Source organism: Magnolia sinica, chromosome 8, assembly GCF_029962835.1.
Source record: "Magnolia sinica isolate HGM2019 chromosome 8, MsV1, whole genome shotgun sequence".
NCBI classification, from domain to species: Eukaryota; Viridiplantae; Streptophyta; class Magnoliopsida; order Magnoliales; family Magnoliaceae; genus Magnolia; species Magnolia sinica.
In genome coordinates, this window is record NC_080580.1 from 53,165,703 (window position 1) to 53,183,084 (window position 17,382).

Genomic DNA, 17,382 nt, shown 5'->3' on the forward strand with positions numbered 1-17,382 from the left:
ATATGTGTTCTCCTAATCTATGCACTCACCTATAACAATCAGAGCATTGGATTTCAAACTTGGCTTCTACTTCCTTTTCTTCTTCTTCTTCTTCTCAACTTCAAACTTAAGCTAGAAGTGAGTACTAGAAATGGGTTGTTGAAAGAGGGTTTTTATGTTTATGGACTTGAAAATAGTTTTAAAATTGGCTTTTGTCTGAAAGAAGGGTTGTGAGGTGTTTTGTGATGTTTTTAAGAAGTTTAAACTGATCGTAACAATAACAAAATGTTATTTAAGTGATTTGAAATAAAGCATTGCAAGGATTTTAAAAAAATCAAGGTCATTTGAGTTATTTTATCAAAATATACATGTGCATATCTATTTATAACTTACAATCCGGGTGTCATATTGACATGCCATTTTCGCTAGTAATTTCGTAACTTGACTGCGGTCACAACGGTTAGGCTCTCGAACCTAACGAATTTTGAAAACTCGATGATGGTCCACCGCCAGATAAAATAAGGACATAGCTGTCATTTCTCAGATTGTTTAATTTTAAGTCTGTATATTAAAATTCGGACATCGGGTTGAAATGTGGCTTACAGTTCGATAATAGAATAATATTATGATCAAGTCAAAATATTATCGGGGCCAATGGACCTATAGTCAATGACTATCTAGTGTACGAACTAGATATTGGGGCCTCGGGTCTTACAACTCTCTCCTCAGAAAAATTTCGCCCTCGAAATTTCAAAACATATTTGGGTATAACAGTATAATACAACAATAACTATATCATACTTATACGTACCTAGGAATTAAATAGATGAGGGTAACGACTGCGTATCTCTGCTTCCCATTCCCAAGTTGGTTCTTCTATAGAATGATAACCCCATTGGACTTTAACTAAGGGGATAACTTTAGTATGAAGAACTTGTTCTTTTCTATCTACGATACAGATTGGCCACTCGATATAAGATGCATCTTCCTCAACTGTTAAGGATTTTCAGTCAATAACAGGTGCTATTATCTTTGGATCACATTTACGAAGCATCGAGACATGAAAAACATTATGAACTCTAGATAATTGGGGTGGCAAAGTGAGACGATAAGCTACGATGCTAACTCGTTCAACAATATCAAAGGGCACTATAAACCTCGAGGCTAACTTTCCCTTAACACCAAATCGTACTACACCTTTCATTGGTGAAACTCGGAGATATACACGGTCTCCCTCGACAAACTTTAAAGGTCTACGCCAGCGATTTGCAAAACTCTTTTGCTAACTCTGAGCTGTAAGCATACGTTGTCGAATAAGACCAATCTTTTTAGACATTTTTCATACAACATCAGGATGTAAAAGACATCACTTACCAATCTCAGTCCAACAACTTGGGGACCTACAAGGTCTACCATATAACGCCTCATAGGGAACCATGCCAATAGTCGCCTAAAAACTATTATTATACGCAAATTCTGCTAACGGCAAGTGGTCGTCCCAACTACCAGAGAAATTTAATGCACATGATCTGAGCATATCCTTGAGAATCTGGTTAACTCTTTCAGACTGCCCAGTTGTTTGTGGATGATATGCTGTGCTAAATCTTAAAGTAGTCCTCATTGCTTTTTGAAAACTCTTCTAAAACTTTAATGTAAACCTCAGATCTCGGTCAGATACAATCGAAATTGGTACACCATGTAATCTAACAATTCGTTTATAAACAAAGTTACGAGCCAATCTTTAGACCTAGAAATACAAATAGGAAGAAAGTGGGTTGTCTTTGTCAAATGGTCTACAATAACCCATATAGCATCATGTCGACGTAAAGTTCTTGGTAAACCTACAATAAAATCCTTAGTTACATTTTCCCACTTACATACCAGTATCTCTAAAGGTTGTAATTTTCCTACAGGCTTTTGGTGCTTTGCCTTTACTCATTTGCAAACGTTACATTCTGACACATGCCTAACAACTTCACGTTTCATTGCAGTCCACCAAAATTGCCTTTTCATGTCCTTATACATCTTCGTAGATCTTAGGTGGATAGTAAACTTAGTGCAATGTGCCTCATCCATAAGGGCCTTCTTCAATTCTGAGATATTTGGAACATATAATCTACCTTGAAACCGAAGTCCACCATCCAAACCTATCTACCACTCCGGTTGACTTTTCCCTATTATCATATCTTTACAAAACAACGCCCATTGATGAAACCATTAGGCTTCTATTACTTGAGATATTAAAGAGGGTTGAATCGTCAAGTTTGCTAATTGAACAATTGAGGACTGTAGAGTCATCTCAAAATCAAATTCAGTTATATCTTCTATCATTTTCCACTCTCGCATCATCAATTATGTCACTTGGGCATGTGGCCGATGACTTAAATCATCCGCCACCACATTAGCTTTTCCTGGGTGGTATCGAAGATCAAAATCATAGTCTTTCATCAATTCCATCCAACGTCTTTGCCTCATATTCTAGTCGTGATCCGAAAAGAGTTCGAATCTAACCCCATGCAAGCAATGCCTCCATACTTTTAGGAAAAAAACTACCGTTGCTAACTCTAGGTCATGTGCGGGATAATTTTGCTTATGAGTCCTAAGTTGGCAAAATGCATATGATACTACCTTGCACTGTTGCATTAGGACGCACCCCAAACCTATAAGCGAGGCATCTGCATAAACAATGAATCCCTCACTCCTAGATGGAAGAGTGAGAATTGGTGCTGTCATAAGACGAGTTTTTAGTTCTGAGAATGCCTGCTCACAGGCTCCACTCCAAATTATTTTTTTTTGCATCCTTTTAAGTCAATCGAGTCAATGGGGCAGCTATATGAGAAAATCCTTTAACAAAACATCGGTAATACCCTTCTAGACCTAAGAAACTTTGAATCTTAGATGCATTCTTCGGCTGTTTCCATTGCAAAACTGCTTCAACCTTAGCTGGATAAACTGAAACTCCATTCTTCGAAACTGTGTGCCCTGAAAATTTTACTTCTTCCTGCCAAACTCACAATTTTTCAGCTTAGCATATAGCTGGTGGGCACGAAGGGTTTACAACGTCATCTTTAAATGACACTCATGATCTTCCCTTGTCTTTGAATATATTAAAATATCATCAATAAAAATAATAAGAAACTGGTCCAAATAAGGACAGAATACCTCATTCATCTACTACATAAATACTACAGGTGCATTAGTCAAACCAAATGACATAACCTGAAATTCAAACTATCCATAACAAGTCACAAAAGCTGTCTTCGGAATATCCTCCTCCCGAACCCGAATTTGATAATACCTAGACCTTAAATTTATCTTCGAGAAATATTGTACATCACTTAACTGATCAAATAAATCATCTATTCTTGGGAGCGGATACTTATTTCTAATCGTAACCTTATTAAGTCCTCTATAAATGACACACAATCGCAAAGAACCATCCTTCTTTTTTTTTTTTTTTTTTACAAAAAGCATAGGCGCTCCCCAAGGTGAAGTACTCGAGCGAATAAACTCCAAACGATGTAATTCATTTATCTGTCTTTGCAACTCATGCAACCTTAATGATGCCATATGATAAGGGGCTTTGGATATAGGGGCAGTGCCGAGGATAAGATCTATTTGAAACTCTGTACATCTAACGAGTGGCAAACCTAGAATTTCTTAAAAAACATCTAGAAAATCATGTACTACCGGCAACTGTTCAATACATATACCTTTGGACTCTTTATGAATACAGGACATCAAAGTCTTTATAAACTTCTCTTTAGGATCAGCCACAAACTGAAATCGAGGCTGGTCAGGTATAGAAAAGGTGACTGTCTTAGCTGTATAGTCCAACACTGCATGGTACTTGGATAACCAGTCCATTCCCAAAATCACATCATACTCTAACAACACCAAAACATAAAAATCGATTGGAAGGGCATACTCTTCTATGTAAAGAGGATAGTCCCGGCATATAGAACTCAACACCATTCTTTTCCCTAAAGGAGTTGAGAGCTCTAATCCCTTGGTCATCGATGTTCTCGGCAAATCCAACGACTGACAAAATCTATCTGCTAGAAATGAATGTGATGAGCCAGAATAAAAAAGGACATGTGCTAAAAGAGATAATACTACAAGTATACCTTCTATGACTCCTCCCTTAGTCTGAGAATCTCTCTGCTGGATTGCATAAACACTAGGTTGCGTTTGAAGGGATAATGGTTGTCTACCTTGCTGCCGCTGTGACTGCTGCTGAGGCTGTTTTTGTTGGGACCTATACTGTGACCTATATGGTGGCCTTTACTACTTGGGCTTTTGATGTTTAGGTGGTTGATATAGCTACTGTTTCTGCAGATTGGGATATTCCTTTTTACGGTGCCCTACACCACCACAATTATAACAGGCTCCGAAAAACTGTCGCTGAGTAACAGACGGTGATATTGGGGATCTAACATCCGGTTTGACTGCATTATCATATCTAACTACAGGCCTCGTTGGGGGTGAAAAGGACTGAAAACTACTACCACTCTCTAAAATAAATCTCCTCTTCCTTTGCCGATTAGAAGTAGATGGATGAGTACTTTGTTGTTGGCTCCAATCATACTAAAAATTTTGTGCCTTCGCTACTACTCCCTCTAGGGTCGGCAACTCAAACCCTCTAACTCAAGATCGCAAACTAGGATGCAAATGTTGAGGGTCAAATATTGCATACTAGATCGTAGTTATTACCTGATTTTACGAGCATGATACCGTTTAACGCCCTATTTTAATCGTGTTTGTGATGCAGGGTGTATTTAGGAGCCTGGACTGGAAAAGGGTATTAAAAGCATGGATTTATCGCTCATAAATCACCAAGTCAAGGGACGGACCCCAGGGGACCGAGATCGAAGAATTTACACACCAGATATTCGAGAAAATCAAGTCTATCACATTAAAGAGGCCTGAAAATCATCTAGAATGCAAGATCACAGGGTTCCCACCATCCGATTGGCTTAAAACTTTACATATGGTATGAGGATCATAAATTAACCATACACATCAAATTTCAGCCATTGGGCCCTTGTAGAAGTGGCCCAACGGACAGATCAACCCCTAAAATCCTGATTTAGGGCCCGCTTGGTATCTAAAAATGCTTCAATTTTGGTCTCAACCCTTTAAATTATATGGAAAATAGGTTGGATAGAGCAGATTTCCCAAATACATCTCAGTACACGTGGACCAGCTGTGCACCAAATTCCATAAAGTCGGTCAGCGCACGCTGACCGACTCAAATCCCTTTCCTGCTTGAAGACGACCACCAGACGGACAACGTCCGTCCAATTTTTTATTGTAGGCCCCACCCATCATGTATTTTGATAATTTGGACCGTCCATTCGCTTCAGAGGTGGGGCATGACCCTCGCCTAAGTGGCTGTTTGGCCCCTTGTGCACGTATACACGCGGATCGTCGAAAAATGCAGGATAAACGACAAGTTGGTTTGATACAGTGGACCGCACCAAAACCTGATAAAAACCACTCTTAGCTAGGGCTAAGAGGTGAAGCTTGTGGTGTAATGGGTGGTACTTTATATCTTTGATTCATGTTATGAATTGATGTTGATTCTGGTTTTGATTATAAGAAATACCTCTAGTTTTTAATGGTTTGTTGTGATTGAAATTATAGATCTGCGATAGCTTTGAGTATTTCCTTTTCATTATTTGATTGTAAAGTTAGGAAGTCTTGTTGTTCACTATTGCCCCTTGGACATAGTTGGCTGATGGAATCCTTCCTGACATTCATACATCTTTCAGATTGGTTGTTAATTAGTTTAATTCTGTTGTTTACTTTGTCTCATGGGCATATTTTTGTGATGGAATCCACTCTAATTCTCATACCGCTCACCTCTTTGAAAACTAGATCAAAGGAAGTTCAGATTGAGTTTTAGTGATATATCTTCCAACTGGATGAAGATGGGACTTGAAGTCTAGTTGAGTTCATGAATCAAGCGTAGATCTCCTTGATCTCTACAAGTGGATCCTCTGAATCCCTAGTTTCCCACCTTTAAATTCTACAAGTTTTAGTTTACTATTTCACAATTATTCCCTCATATTCACCGGATTTAGATTTTATCTTATTCTAGTTCTAGTTCGAGTTACTTTCAGATTACGTACAAGGTTTAGTCCCTATGGATTCGACCTCAGTCTTACCGAGATTATTACTACATCACAACCCTATACTTGGGATGTGAACATGTTTTTGGCGCCGTTACCAGGGACTGACGGTTATGTTTTTCTGAAATTGACTAGTTTTAGAATTAGGTTAAGATTAGGAAATTTCTAACTTTAGGTTTAGGTTTTCTATTTTTAGAAATTTTCTAATTCTGGACTTCTTTTTCTTTTAGAAACTAGGTTAGTAATTTCCCTTTTTAGAAACTCTTTCTAATTTAGAAACTAAGTCATCTTTCCTTTATTTTATTTTTAAAAACTTTTTAATTCTAGGTTTTCTTTTAGGTTTAGAGCTTTACTAATTTGTTTTTAAAAAATTTCTATTTTTGATTATCTTTAGAATTCTTCTTTCTTTTTTTTTAAGAAAATAGTTTACTTTCTATTTTTAGACTTTCTATTTTTAGAAACTAAATTGTTTTCTTTTGTTTTGCAGGTTTTTAACTTAGGGACTCCAATTTGGTAACTTCTTTCCAACCCTCTCTTTCTTTCTAGATTTTTTATTTCCTTTCTTAGGATTAGGATTAGAATCTGAATTGAGGGTTGCAAGTGTTTCGTGCCCAAGTGGGCTTGTGACAACACTCGACGTCTCTTGACTGAAGGAGGATTAGTTGAGGGGTTGACTATCTATCGCAGGACTAGACACTGCTCAAGATCCCCTGAGTTAATTGAAGTGATGGCTGAAAACTAACCTCTTCTACCCCAACCTAGAGTGAGGGACATTCAGGATGAGAATGAGGTGCATCAAACACCCCTGCCTCGTACTTTACGAGATTATTTACAACTGGCGGGGGTGAGTACGCCCTCATGCATGGTTTTTCCTGAGAATGCGGGACACATGGATATCAAGCCAGGGGTGATCCAACTCCTTTATAAATTTCATAGGCTTGAGTAAGAAAATCCATATTTATATCTAAAAGAGTTTGAACGGATCATAGCTACTTTATACTTTCCTAACGTGTCTGATGACACGGTCAGGTTAAAACTCTTTCCCTTTTCTTTGAAAGAGAAGGCTAAGATATGGTTACATTCACTATATCCTCAATCTATTGGCAGATGGAATGACATGACAAGGGAGTTCATCAAGAAAATTTTCCCATACCATAAGACGAACACCCTTAGAAAGTCGATCATGAACTTCGCTCAAAGGGCAGATGAAACATTCTTCCAATGTTGGGAGCGGTTCAAGGATCTTGTCAGTTCATGCCCACAACATGGTTTTGAAACGTGGTGCATCACAAACTTTTTCTATGATGGACTAACATCTCCCATGCGCCAATTAGTCGAGACGATGTGTAATGGGGAGTTTATGAATAAAGATGTCGATGAGGTGTGAGACTACTTTGATAAGCTTGCTGAGAACACATAATCATGGGACGTCTCCCCTAGACTGAGTACTATGTCTAGACCGACTCATTCCAAGGAAAGGGGTAGAATGTATCTCCTGAAAGAGGATGATGATATCAATGCTAAAGTGGCTAATCTTACTAGGAAACTCGAGGCCATAGAATTAAAGAAGGATAAGGCTAAGGAAATTGTTTGCGGAATTTGTGCTTACAACATTCATACTACTGAAAATTGCCCAACTATATCTGCCTTTCAAGAAGTATTGATGAGCAACCTAATGCCTTAAGTAATTACCAAGGACCTTTCAGTGGGCCCACCTCTAACGCATATAATCCTGGTTGGAGAAATCATCCCAACTTCAGTTGGAGGAATGGACAAACCGCTACACCTCAAGGTTTCCTAAATCAAATTCCAACTCAAGAGAAACCTCAAGAGGATTTGGTTCTAAAACACTTTCAAAAGCAAGCGCTTTTCAATCAGGGTATGCTACAAGCCTTTCAAGACCTTACAAAAGCGATACAAGGACTTAAGGATGAAAATACGATTGGTAACAAGGGGAGCTTCCCAGCTCAACCTCTTCCCAATCCTAAACTACAATATGAAGTTAGCGACCCAAGCTCTTCAAATCAGATGGAGCAAGCTAAATTCATCACCACTCTTAGGAGTGGGAAGATCATTGATAAAACTACTCTGGTTAGGGCTGAAAATCCTAAGGACCTGGAAGTGGACAAAGAAGATGGATCTATCCATGCCCCACCAGAGTTAGAACTGGAACCTCAAGGGAAGCCGGTTGCTCCATTTCCCCAACGGTTGGTTGCACCAGAACCCCTCTTTAACTCTCAAGATATTCTAGAGGTGTTGAAACAAGTGAAGGTCAACATTCCTCTACTGGATGCCGTGAAATAAATACCTTCATATGCCAAATTCCTAAAAGACTTATGTACAACTAAAAGACGGCAGAATATTCAAAAGAAAATCTTTTTGACTGAGAAAGTAAGTGTCATCCTAAAGAAAGATGTGCCACAGAAATTCAAAGATCCCGGTAGCCCAACCATATCATGTGTAATTAGGGACTATCGAATTGAGCACGCACTTCTTGACTTGGTAGCGAGCGTTAATCTGATTCCCTACTCGGTATACAAACAGTTAGGTTTGGGTGAATTAAAACCCATTCTAACCACACTACAACTTGTTGATCGTTCTGTTCATGTACCAAGAGGGATAATTGAGGATGTGTTGGTACAAGTTGACCGATTTTATTACCCTGTAGATTTTATCATCATGGATACCGAACCCATTGATAACATGAGCACTCAGATTCCCGTCATTCTTGGTCGCCCATTCCTTGCTACTTCAAACGCAATTATCAATTGCAGGAATGGTGTCATGAGTATGTCTTTCGGGAATTAGACATTAGAAATGAATATCTTTTTCTACACAGGCAGACGATTAGAGGATGATGACAATCTCCACAACATTAACATGATTAACACTTTTATCGAAGATAGGACACCCTTTACCTTATCCTCTGATCCTCTAGAGACGTGCTTGGCCCACTCCCATGATTTTAATGATGACATGATTAGATAGACGTGTGCCATGCTTGATGCTGCGCCGGTACTTGAAGTTAACCGGTGGAGGCCATAATTTAAAGAGTTGCCCCAAACTGATGAAGTGTCTCTACCGTCTAACTTCAACCCACCGAAGCTTTACCTAAAACCTTTACCCTCTGATTTGAAATATGCATACTTAGGTCAAGATGAGACATACCCGGTGGTGTTTTCTGCCCACCTTGAGAAAGAACAAGAGAGTATGCTCGTATCTACTCTCATTAAGTATAAGGGAGCCCTTGGATGGATGATTGCGGACCTCAAGGGAATTGACCTCTCAATTTGTACTCACTGCATTTATCTTGAGGATAATGCGAAGACCACTCGGCAATCACAATCTAGACTAAATCTAAACACGAAGGAAGTGGTTAAGGCCGAGGTTCTTAAACTATTGGATGTGGGTATCATATACCCTATATCCGATAGTCAATGGGTGAGTCCAACTCAGGTGGTTCCTAAAAAGTTCGGGATCACCATCGTAGCCAATGCCAATAATGAATTCGTGCCAACTAGAGTTACTACTAGTTGGAGAATGTGCATTGACTACTGGAAGTTGAATACTATCACGAGGAAGGACCACTTTCCTTTACCCTCTATTGATCAGATCTTAGAAATGTTAGCTGGTAATTCCTATTACTGTTTCCTTGATGGGTATTCGGGATACAATCAGATAGAGATTGGCCCTGAAGATCAGGAAAAGACTATCTTTACATGTTCCTATGACACCTTTGCTTACCGAAGGATGCCATTCGAACTATATAATGCCCTTGCCACCTTTCAGCGATGTATGATGAGTATCTTTTCTGACATGGTGGGGCAATATTTGGAGGTCTTCATGGACGATTTGTCTTTGGTCCATCTTTCAGTGAGTGCTTAGAAAGTCTTAAATGTGTGTTGAAAAGACGTGAAGAAAAGAACTTGGTACTTAATTGGGAGAAATGTCATTTCATGGTTCATAAGGAAATTGTCCTTAGACATATTATCTCGTCCAAAGGAATTGAGGTGGATAAGGCAAAAATCGATCTTATCTCTAACCTACCTCTACCCAAGAACATACGGGATGTGTGATCCTTTTTAGGACACGCCGGATTTTACAGAAGATTTATAAAGGACTTTAGTCTCACCTCTCGTCCTCTATGTAATCTACTTCAAAAGAATGCACCATACGAGTGGACTGAGCCATGTCAGGAAGCTTTCACTAAGCTTAAGGGCATGTTGACCAGTGCACTCATCATATAGCCACCCGACTAAAGCATTCCTTTTGAACTTATGTGCGACGCGTCTGATTATGCTCTTGGGGCGGTTCTAGGCCAGAGAAAAGATAAGAAACCCTATGTTATTCATTATTAGAGTAAGACTTTAAATCCTACCCAAGTGAACTACTCGACTACGGAAAAGGAACTCTTGGCTGTAATGTTCACTTTGGATAAATTTAGTATTCGCTTTGGATAAATTTAGGTCATACTTAATCGGATCCACGATCATTATTTACACAAATCACGTGGTGCTCAAGTATCTTCTGTCTAAGAATGATGCTAAGCCCCACCTGATAAGATGGATCCTCCTACTTCACGAATTTGACCTGAAAATAAAAGATAAAAAGGGAGTAGAGAACGTAGTAGTTGACCATCTTTCTCGCCTTAATCCCTCTGATTCCCTTAAGACAACACATCAATGACATGTTCTCTGACGAACAGTTGTTTATAGTCTCCTATTCACCTTGGTTCGCTAATATCGCTAATTATCTAGCCACAAGTTTCATACCGACACATTGGACTGCGCAAGATAAGAAGAAATTTTTCACCGAGGTGCGCAACTTTTTCTGGGATGATCCATATTTGTTTAAATATTGCCTAGACCAAATCTTAAGGAGATGTGTGCCAAACGATGAACATTAGAGTGTCATCTCCTTCTATCACTCACAGGCCTCTGGTGGTCACTTTTCTGCTAAAAAGACCACGACCAAGATTCTTCAGTGTGGCTTTTATTGGCCCACTATGTTCAAGGACACTCATGAGTTTTGCAAAGTTTGTGAGTGTTGTCAGAAATTGGGAGCATTGTCCCGTCAAAATATGATACCCTTGAATCTCATTCTTATCATAGAGGCATTTGATTGTTGGGGCATCTATTTCATGGGACCATTCCCCCAATCTTTTGGAAATCTATATATTTTGCTCGCCGTCGACTATGTCACTAAATGGGTTGAAGCAATTCCATGTCGGAATAATGACCATCGCACGGTCATTAAATTCCTAAAAGAGAACAGCCTTTTCTGATTTGGAACACCTTAAGCTATCATTAGTGATGGGGGCTCATACTTTTGTAATAGGCTATTTGAGAGTTTAATGAAGAAATATGGTATCTCTCATAAGGTGAGCACCCCATACCACCCACAGACAAGTGGGCAAGCTGAGATTTCCAATAGGGAGATCAAACACATTTTGGAGAAAATGGTTAACCCTGACCGTAAGGATTGATTAATCTGATTGACCGATGCGTTACGGGCTTACCATACTGCTTTTAAAACCCCTATTGGAATGTCTCCCTTTAGACTTGTTTATAGGAAGGCTTACCACTTACCTGTGGAGTTGGAACATAGCGTCTACTAGGCGATCAAAAATCTGAATTTCAATCTGGACAACGTTGGCTCGCTACACAACTTCAGTTGAATAAACTCGAAGAAATCCGGAATGATGCGTATGAGAACTTGAGAATTTACAAGGACAGGATGAAGGCGTTTCATAACCAATATATTTTACAGAAATCATTCATGCCTGGTCAGAAAGTCCTTTTGTATAATTCTCGATTACATCTCTTTCCGGGTAAGCTTCGATCTCATTGGACTAGCCCTTTCACCGTTGTTAATGTTTATCCTCAGAATCTAGACATTGGCAATGAGTTTAAAGTAAATGGACATCGCCTAAAGCCATTTGTCGAGAAATTTGATGCAGAGGACATGTCCATGCCTTTGACTGATCCTGTTTGCCAGGATTGATCTCCTAGTCTAATGGAGGTATAAGTAGGTTTCCTGGACTAGGGTAGTTTGCTTTATGTTGTTCTAGGTTAGTCGGTTTTATACCATTAGGTTAGTTTATTTTTTACATTATTTTAGGATAGTTTGCTTTTATTGGTTTAACTCTTGTGCTAACCCGCTCTCACGTTGATATCTTTGGAAAGCCTCTTGATTCTTTCGTCTAGGTACTATCTTCCCATCACTCCTCAAGAATCAAATTCATGTGCTTTCTAACAACGACGAACCGCTACCGGGAAAAACTTATGATCGAACTGGTCTTTAAATGCTTCCCATGTCCACATAAATTTTGGATCTGCTGAACGAATAACTGACTTCCACCATTGTTCTACCTCTCCTTGCAACTGATACATCGCTAAGGTAACACATTGCTTAGAAGTATAACCCATAACTTGAAAAAGTTTCTCTAATTCTGACTTTCATAACTCGGCTGCCATAGGGTCTGGCTTGCCAGAAAAACAAGGTGGATCTAGACATCTAAAATCCATAAAAAGAGCACTGGCCCGCTCCTGTGCTGACGTCTTAGGAGTATAACTAAATTGCTACTTTTGATTAGTCATTATAGTTGACATAGTCTGCAGCATTTGTTGAAGTTGTGCTATAGGAATAGGTATAACTAGGTTTGGAACAGATTTTGATGTAGATTTTGATTTAAACTTAGGTTGCACTAGAGGAGTTTGTTTAGACTTGGGTGGCACTGGAGGAGTCCGAACAGAATTCTTTTTAGGTGGCATCTTATAGATAAAACACCGAATTAGCTTAAAAAGAATAAGTAAACCTATACAATATATACAATACTAAATAACCATACAACTCCTCTACTTCGCAAAGCATGAACCTAACAATTCTAACGCAACAATGTATAGTAAATACAATATATGATTTATGCAGATATTTCCCAGATCATTCTCTGATACCATCTTCTGTCACGACCCTAAATCTAGTGTCGGTAATCTGTGATTACTATACACCAAATTTTGGTTGACAGCTTCCGTAGAACTTCGATTTTAGGGCTTCCAACTATCGTATACTAAGTCCCATAAGCGGGGCTCCACAAGGAGGATTTCTAAAAATAAAGACGACACATATGTATCATTTCTCAAAATTTCATCATATTCAACATGTGTACAACTGAGCACATCAAGGAAAAACCAAAACATAAACCATGTCACATTTACTATACCTGCTATACATATACAGGGTACTAAAAAAAATATACGCACTGATACGTACAAAACAAAAAGGACAACTAGAGTCTGTAACCTCTACTCCTGTAGCTCCCTTCTCTTACCTGAAAAAAAATAGAAAGGAAACCTTGAGCTACTAAGCCCAGTGAGTGTATGTGTGTGCAGTGAAAATGCATGTTTCATGTCATGCTCATATCATGCACAGGCCTACTAGGCCGATAACAATAAAATAAAGGTACAATGTATGATGTCACTTTCCATGTACCAAATTTCTCACATTTTCCAATTGGATCACCAAGGTCTGAAACAGAGGTGGGACTCACATATGATTGTTACCCACTTGCACAGGCTTTTCCACTGTGGTCAACTACAGAGGTGGGACTACATAATTCTTGGGCCGAAGTCTAACCCACTTGTGTTGAACCTCACTATTTGCCTAACAACGAGAAGTCATAAGTCGCCTGGTAAAACGATAGCGGACAATTTATGAGCTCGTCACACACAATCTATTTTTGTTTGCCCATAAGCAGGTTAGGTCAAACCTCTCAACCAATCGACACGCGTCGGTGGGAGTCACCACTTACTTTGGTGTTTCGGCATTTCAGCGCTCTGTTCTTCCACCCGGTCTAAGCATTAGTTGCTCCCCATGGTACCAATCGGGGTGTAGGGACTTTCACCTAAGGACCCTCTAATCATATCTTGTTGAATTACAAATTTTTGGTGTGGTGTCTAACTCAAGTTATAACAAAGTATGTTTCATCGCATTTATAATCACTGTATGCATAAGTCCACACACAAGCACAATATATCATGTTTCCTCATATGGTCTCCTTATAATTTAAGTTCCTCATAGGGGTCTCATGTAATGCATCCTGTATCTAGACGGTTCACATACTAATTATAGACACATCGTGTGTTTCAACACAACCCACTATGATCACATACCATGATATGAATCATTCACTCTCAATCATACAACAATACAACAACTATGAACCATGCATATGACTTAGCTAATCTAAATCCAATTCGGGATTCATTCCGCTATAAGAATTCATGCTACAAGCATGCTCTTTCTCAAGAGTTAATTACACCAAAAGGAGGAAGGATATCACGCCTCAAACCTAGAGATCGAACTCACAGGAATCCTGATCGCTGAATCTGGTGCCGACAGCCTCCGTAGTACCCCATTCTCAGCTTCTAGTGCCCATACGCCAAATTTCGATCCTGGGATCCTATAAGGAGGATTTTCTAATGTACATTTATCTTGTAAGAAGCATAACCACAAGTTTACCCAAATCACAAAGGCAACATCATTATCACATATCCACTAATATAAACATTTGAATACAATGCTGAAATGGAAATACATATATCAAAAATCAAAGCTCCAGAAGACCGCTACACGCTCCATGCTCAATGCTATTGCAACCTAACGCCACTTACACGCATCTATCGTGCAGAAGCTTATAGAAAGCTTAGAGGATGGTGAAAGTGTGTGCACAAGGTAAGTGCCAAGTATGTAATATAATGCCATAAATCATAGAATATCGAAAATACTGGCAAGTTCATGAATCATACGATATTAGAGTAAGCAGAAATACTAACAAGTCCATGAATACAATCAGCCATACCAAGGCTATGTGATGCAAAAATATAAACTAATATCACATATTAAGGAAGCAATGTAGACCAGCTATGCAATGCGGAGACATAATAAGATAAATATTAGATATTAAGGATGCAATACAATATGCAAATCCTAGCGAGTCCACGAATGCCGTCAACCTCATCTAGTCCATATAAATGCAAAAACGTAACAACCCAGAATACCATATGCCGCGGATGTAATGCAATATGCGGTGTGAATGAAATGGACTTGTTAATGTAATACAATCAACCTCATCTAGTTAAAGTGTGAAGTCGGGATGATAGTGCATAGTATCACAAGCTGTGAAGTTCATCACAAGGGACTTCTATCCAGACTGGCCCATACCTGGTTTGGATAGATGGACATAATGTGGTAAACCCCTGACCTCAGGTTAGTTGCACGTCCAACCGAAATCCTGGCCATGCGAAGGTACATGTAACAAATAGTTGCGCACCACTAGCCAAATTGGATAGTAAATGAATGAATGAATGAGTATGCAATTCCTGCTCAATAAGTCCACATATCAGTACGGTTCCTCTCTTGGATCATCACTGGGGCCTATTCACTCTACGCCAGCTTGCCGCCCCTATCTGAGCGCACAACTAGGTAAATGGAAGAGACCTTACTATTCACCTGCCAATATCAGGCCCAACTCGTCGATAGTAGACCCATTCATCAAGTTGGTCAAACTCAACCTAGATATTGCCCCCTCACTCAAGCGGGTAAGGTCACACCCCTTCCCAACTGATCACGACACAGTGGGAGACGCGGCCTACTGGTATACGGCCCTTACATACTCATATATATATCCATTCGGTCTAGATGTTGGGGGGTCCTCTGGTACCAAGAAGGTTTAGAGATTTTCACCCAAGGCATCTATGGTAGCCCGATGCTAATAACATATTTTCGGTGTCCCATTTGGCCTTCCACGATATGCCTGTGGAGGCTACGACTCTAATATTGCTAGGGCGTACAGTAATCATAATACACAATGCAAGATACATGAGTCATACAATCCAGTCATGCATCAATCCTGCGCATACCGTGTACTCATATGAGACAATCTCCACCTATTAGGGAGTCTCATAACACCATGCTCAATGACATATGCAATGGTCAACCACATCCCATAACAAACATGCAGATGATGAGTATGGGCATGTATCATGATGCTATGCTTTCACATACTCATAATCGGCATCAATAATCGGTCTCGACAATCAGAATCGACCTCAATAATCAGAATCGGCCTCGACAATCGGAATCAGCCTCGACAATTGGAATCAGCCTGGTCAATCGGAATCGGCCTCGATAATCAGCCTATACAATTGAAATCAGCTTATACAATCGGAATCGGCCTCGATAGTCGGAATCGGCCTCGATAATCGGAATCAGCCTCGATAATCAACCTCAACAATCGAAATCAACCTTGATAATCGGAATCAGCCTCGATAATCGGAATCGGCCTCGATAGTCGAAATTGACCTCGATAATCGAAATCGGCCTCGATAATCGAAATCGGCCTCGACAATCGAAATCGTCCTTGAAAATTGGAATCGGTAGTCAGCCTAACAAAGGGCCTAAGGGAAGGTCATAATGAGGACATTTAACCATCATTATCCATCAATGTGGACATTCAACCAGCATTGCTCCCAAGGAGTGGCCCACATAGAGCCAAACATAAAGTGGGCCCATGGCCTCACTCAAGGGCCTAATATACATCATCATGGGCCTCATCACATCTAATGGACCTAATCATATGGGTCGAAAATATATCACAATGGGCCACGACCCATGGGCCCCAAATACATCACATCGGGCCTCACTAAACCGGCCCTAAATACCTCACATTGGGCTTTACCAAATGGGCCCCAAATACATCAAATGGGACGAGTCAAATGGGCCGTATCAAATGGGCCAAATCAAATGGGCCCAAACCAACCACACCATTCATCTATATCTAGAGATCATTTTAGAGCATTATCATAAAATGAATCATATCCCAAGGATCATCTGGACCATACCACAAATGGCAGTGGTGATAATGATTTCCGCTATTGAATTTCAATGGGCCCACCATAGTATTTATTTTCCATCTAGTCTGTGCATAAGGTCACAAAGACCTGAATATAGAGGAAAAATAAATATTATATTGATTCAAAACTTCTGTAATCCCAAAAGGGGTTTCAATGGTAGATGTTCAACTCCACTATTCGTTGTAGTGTGGTCCACCTGATAACAGGATCTGTCTTATTTTGTCACAAACTCGAGACGGGTCGCCAAAAGGATGAACGGTGTGGGTGAAATACATCCATAAGGTGGGTCCCACCCGTCCAGCATGTAGGACGGCGTGGCAAAACCCATGCATCACGGTGGCCCCACATAAATAGAT

The 17,382-nt window shown here is 39.7% G+C and overlaps 1 non-coding gene across 1 annotated transcript; it reads right to left on the bottom strand.

The window, feature by feature from the left end:
* Nucleotides 1-7,278: 7,278 nt before the first annotated feature.
* Nucleotides 7,279-7,385, bottom strand: LOC131254493 (small nucleolar RNA R71). Its single transcript, XR_009175605.1, has one exon. It is a non-coding gene; the product is annotated as a small nucleolar RNA R71 (small nucleolar RNA).
* Between the last annotated feature and the right edge of the window lie 9,997 nt (nucleotides 7,386-17,382).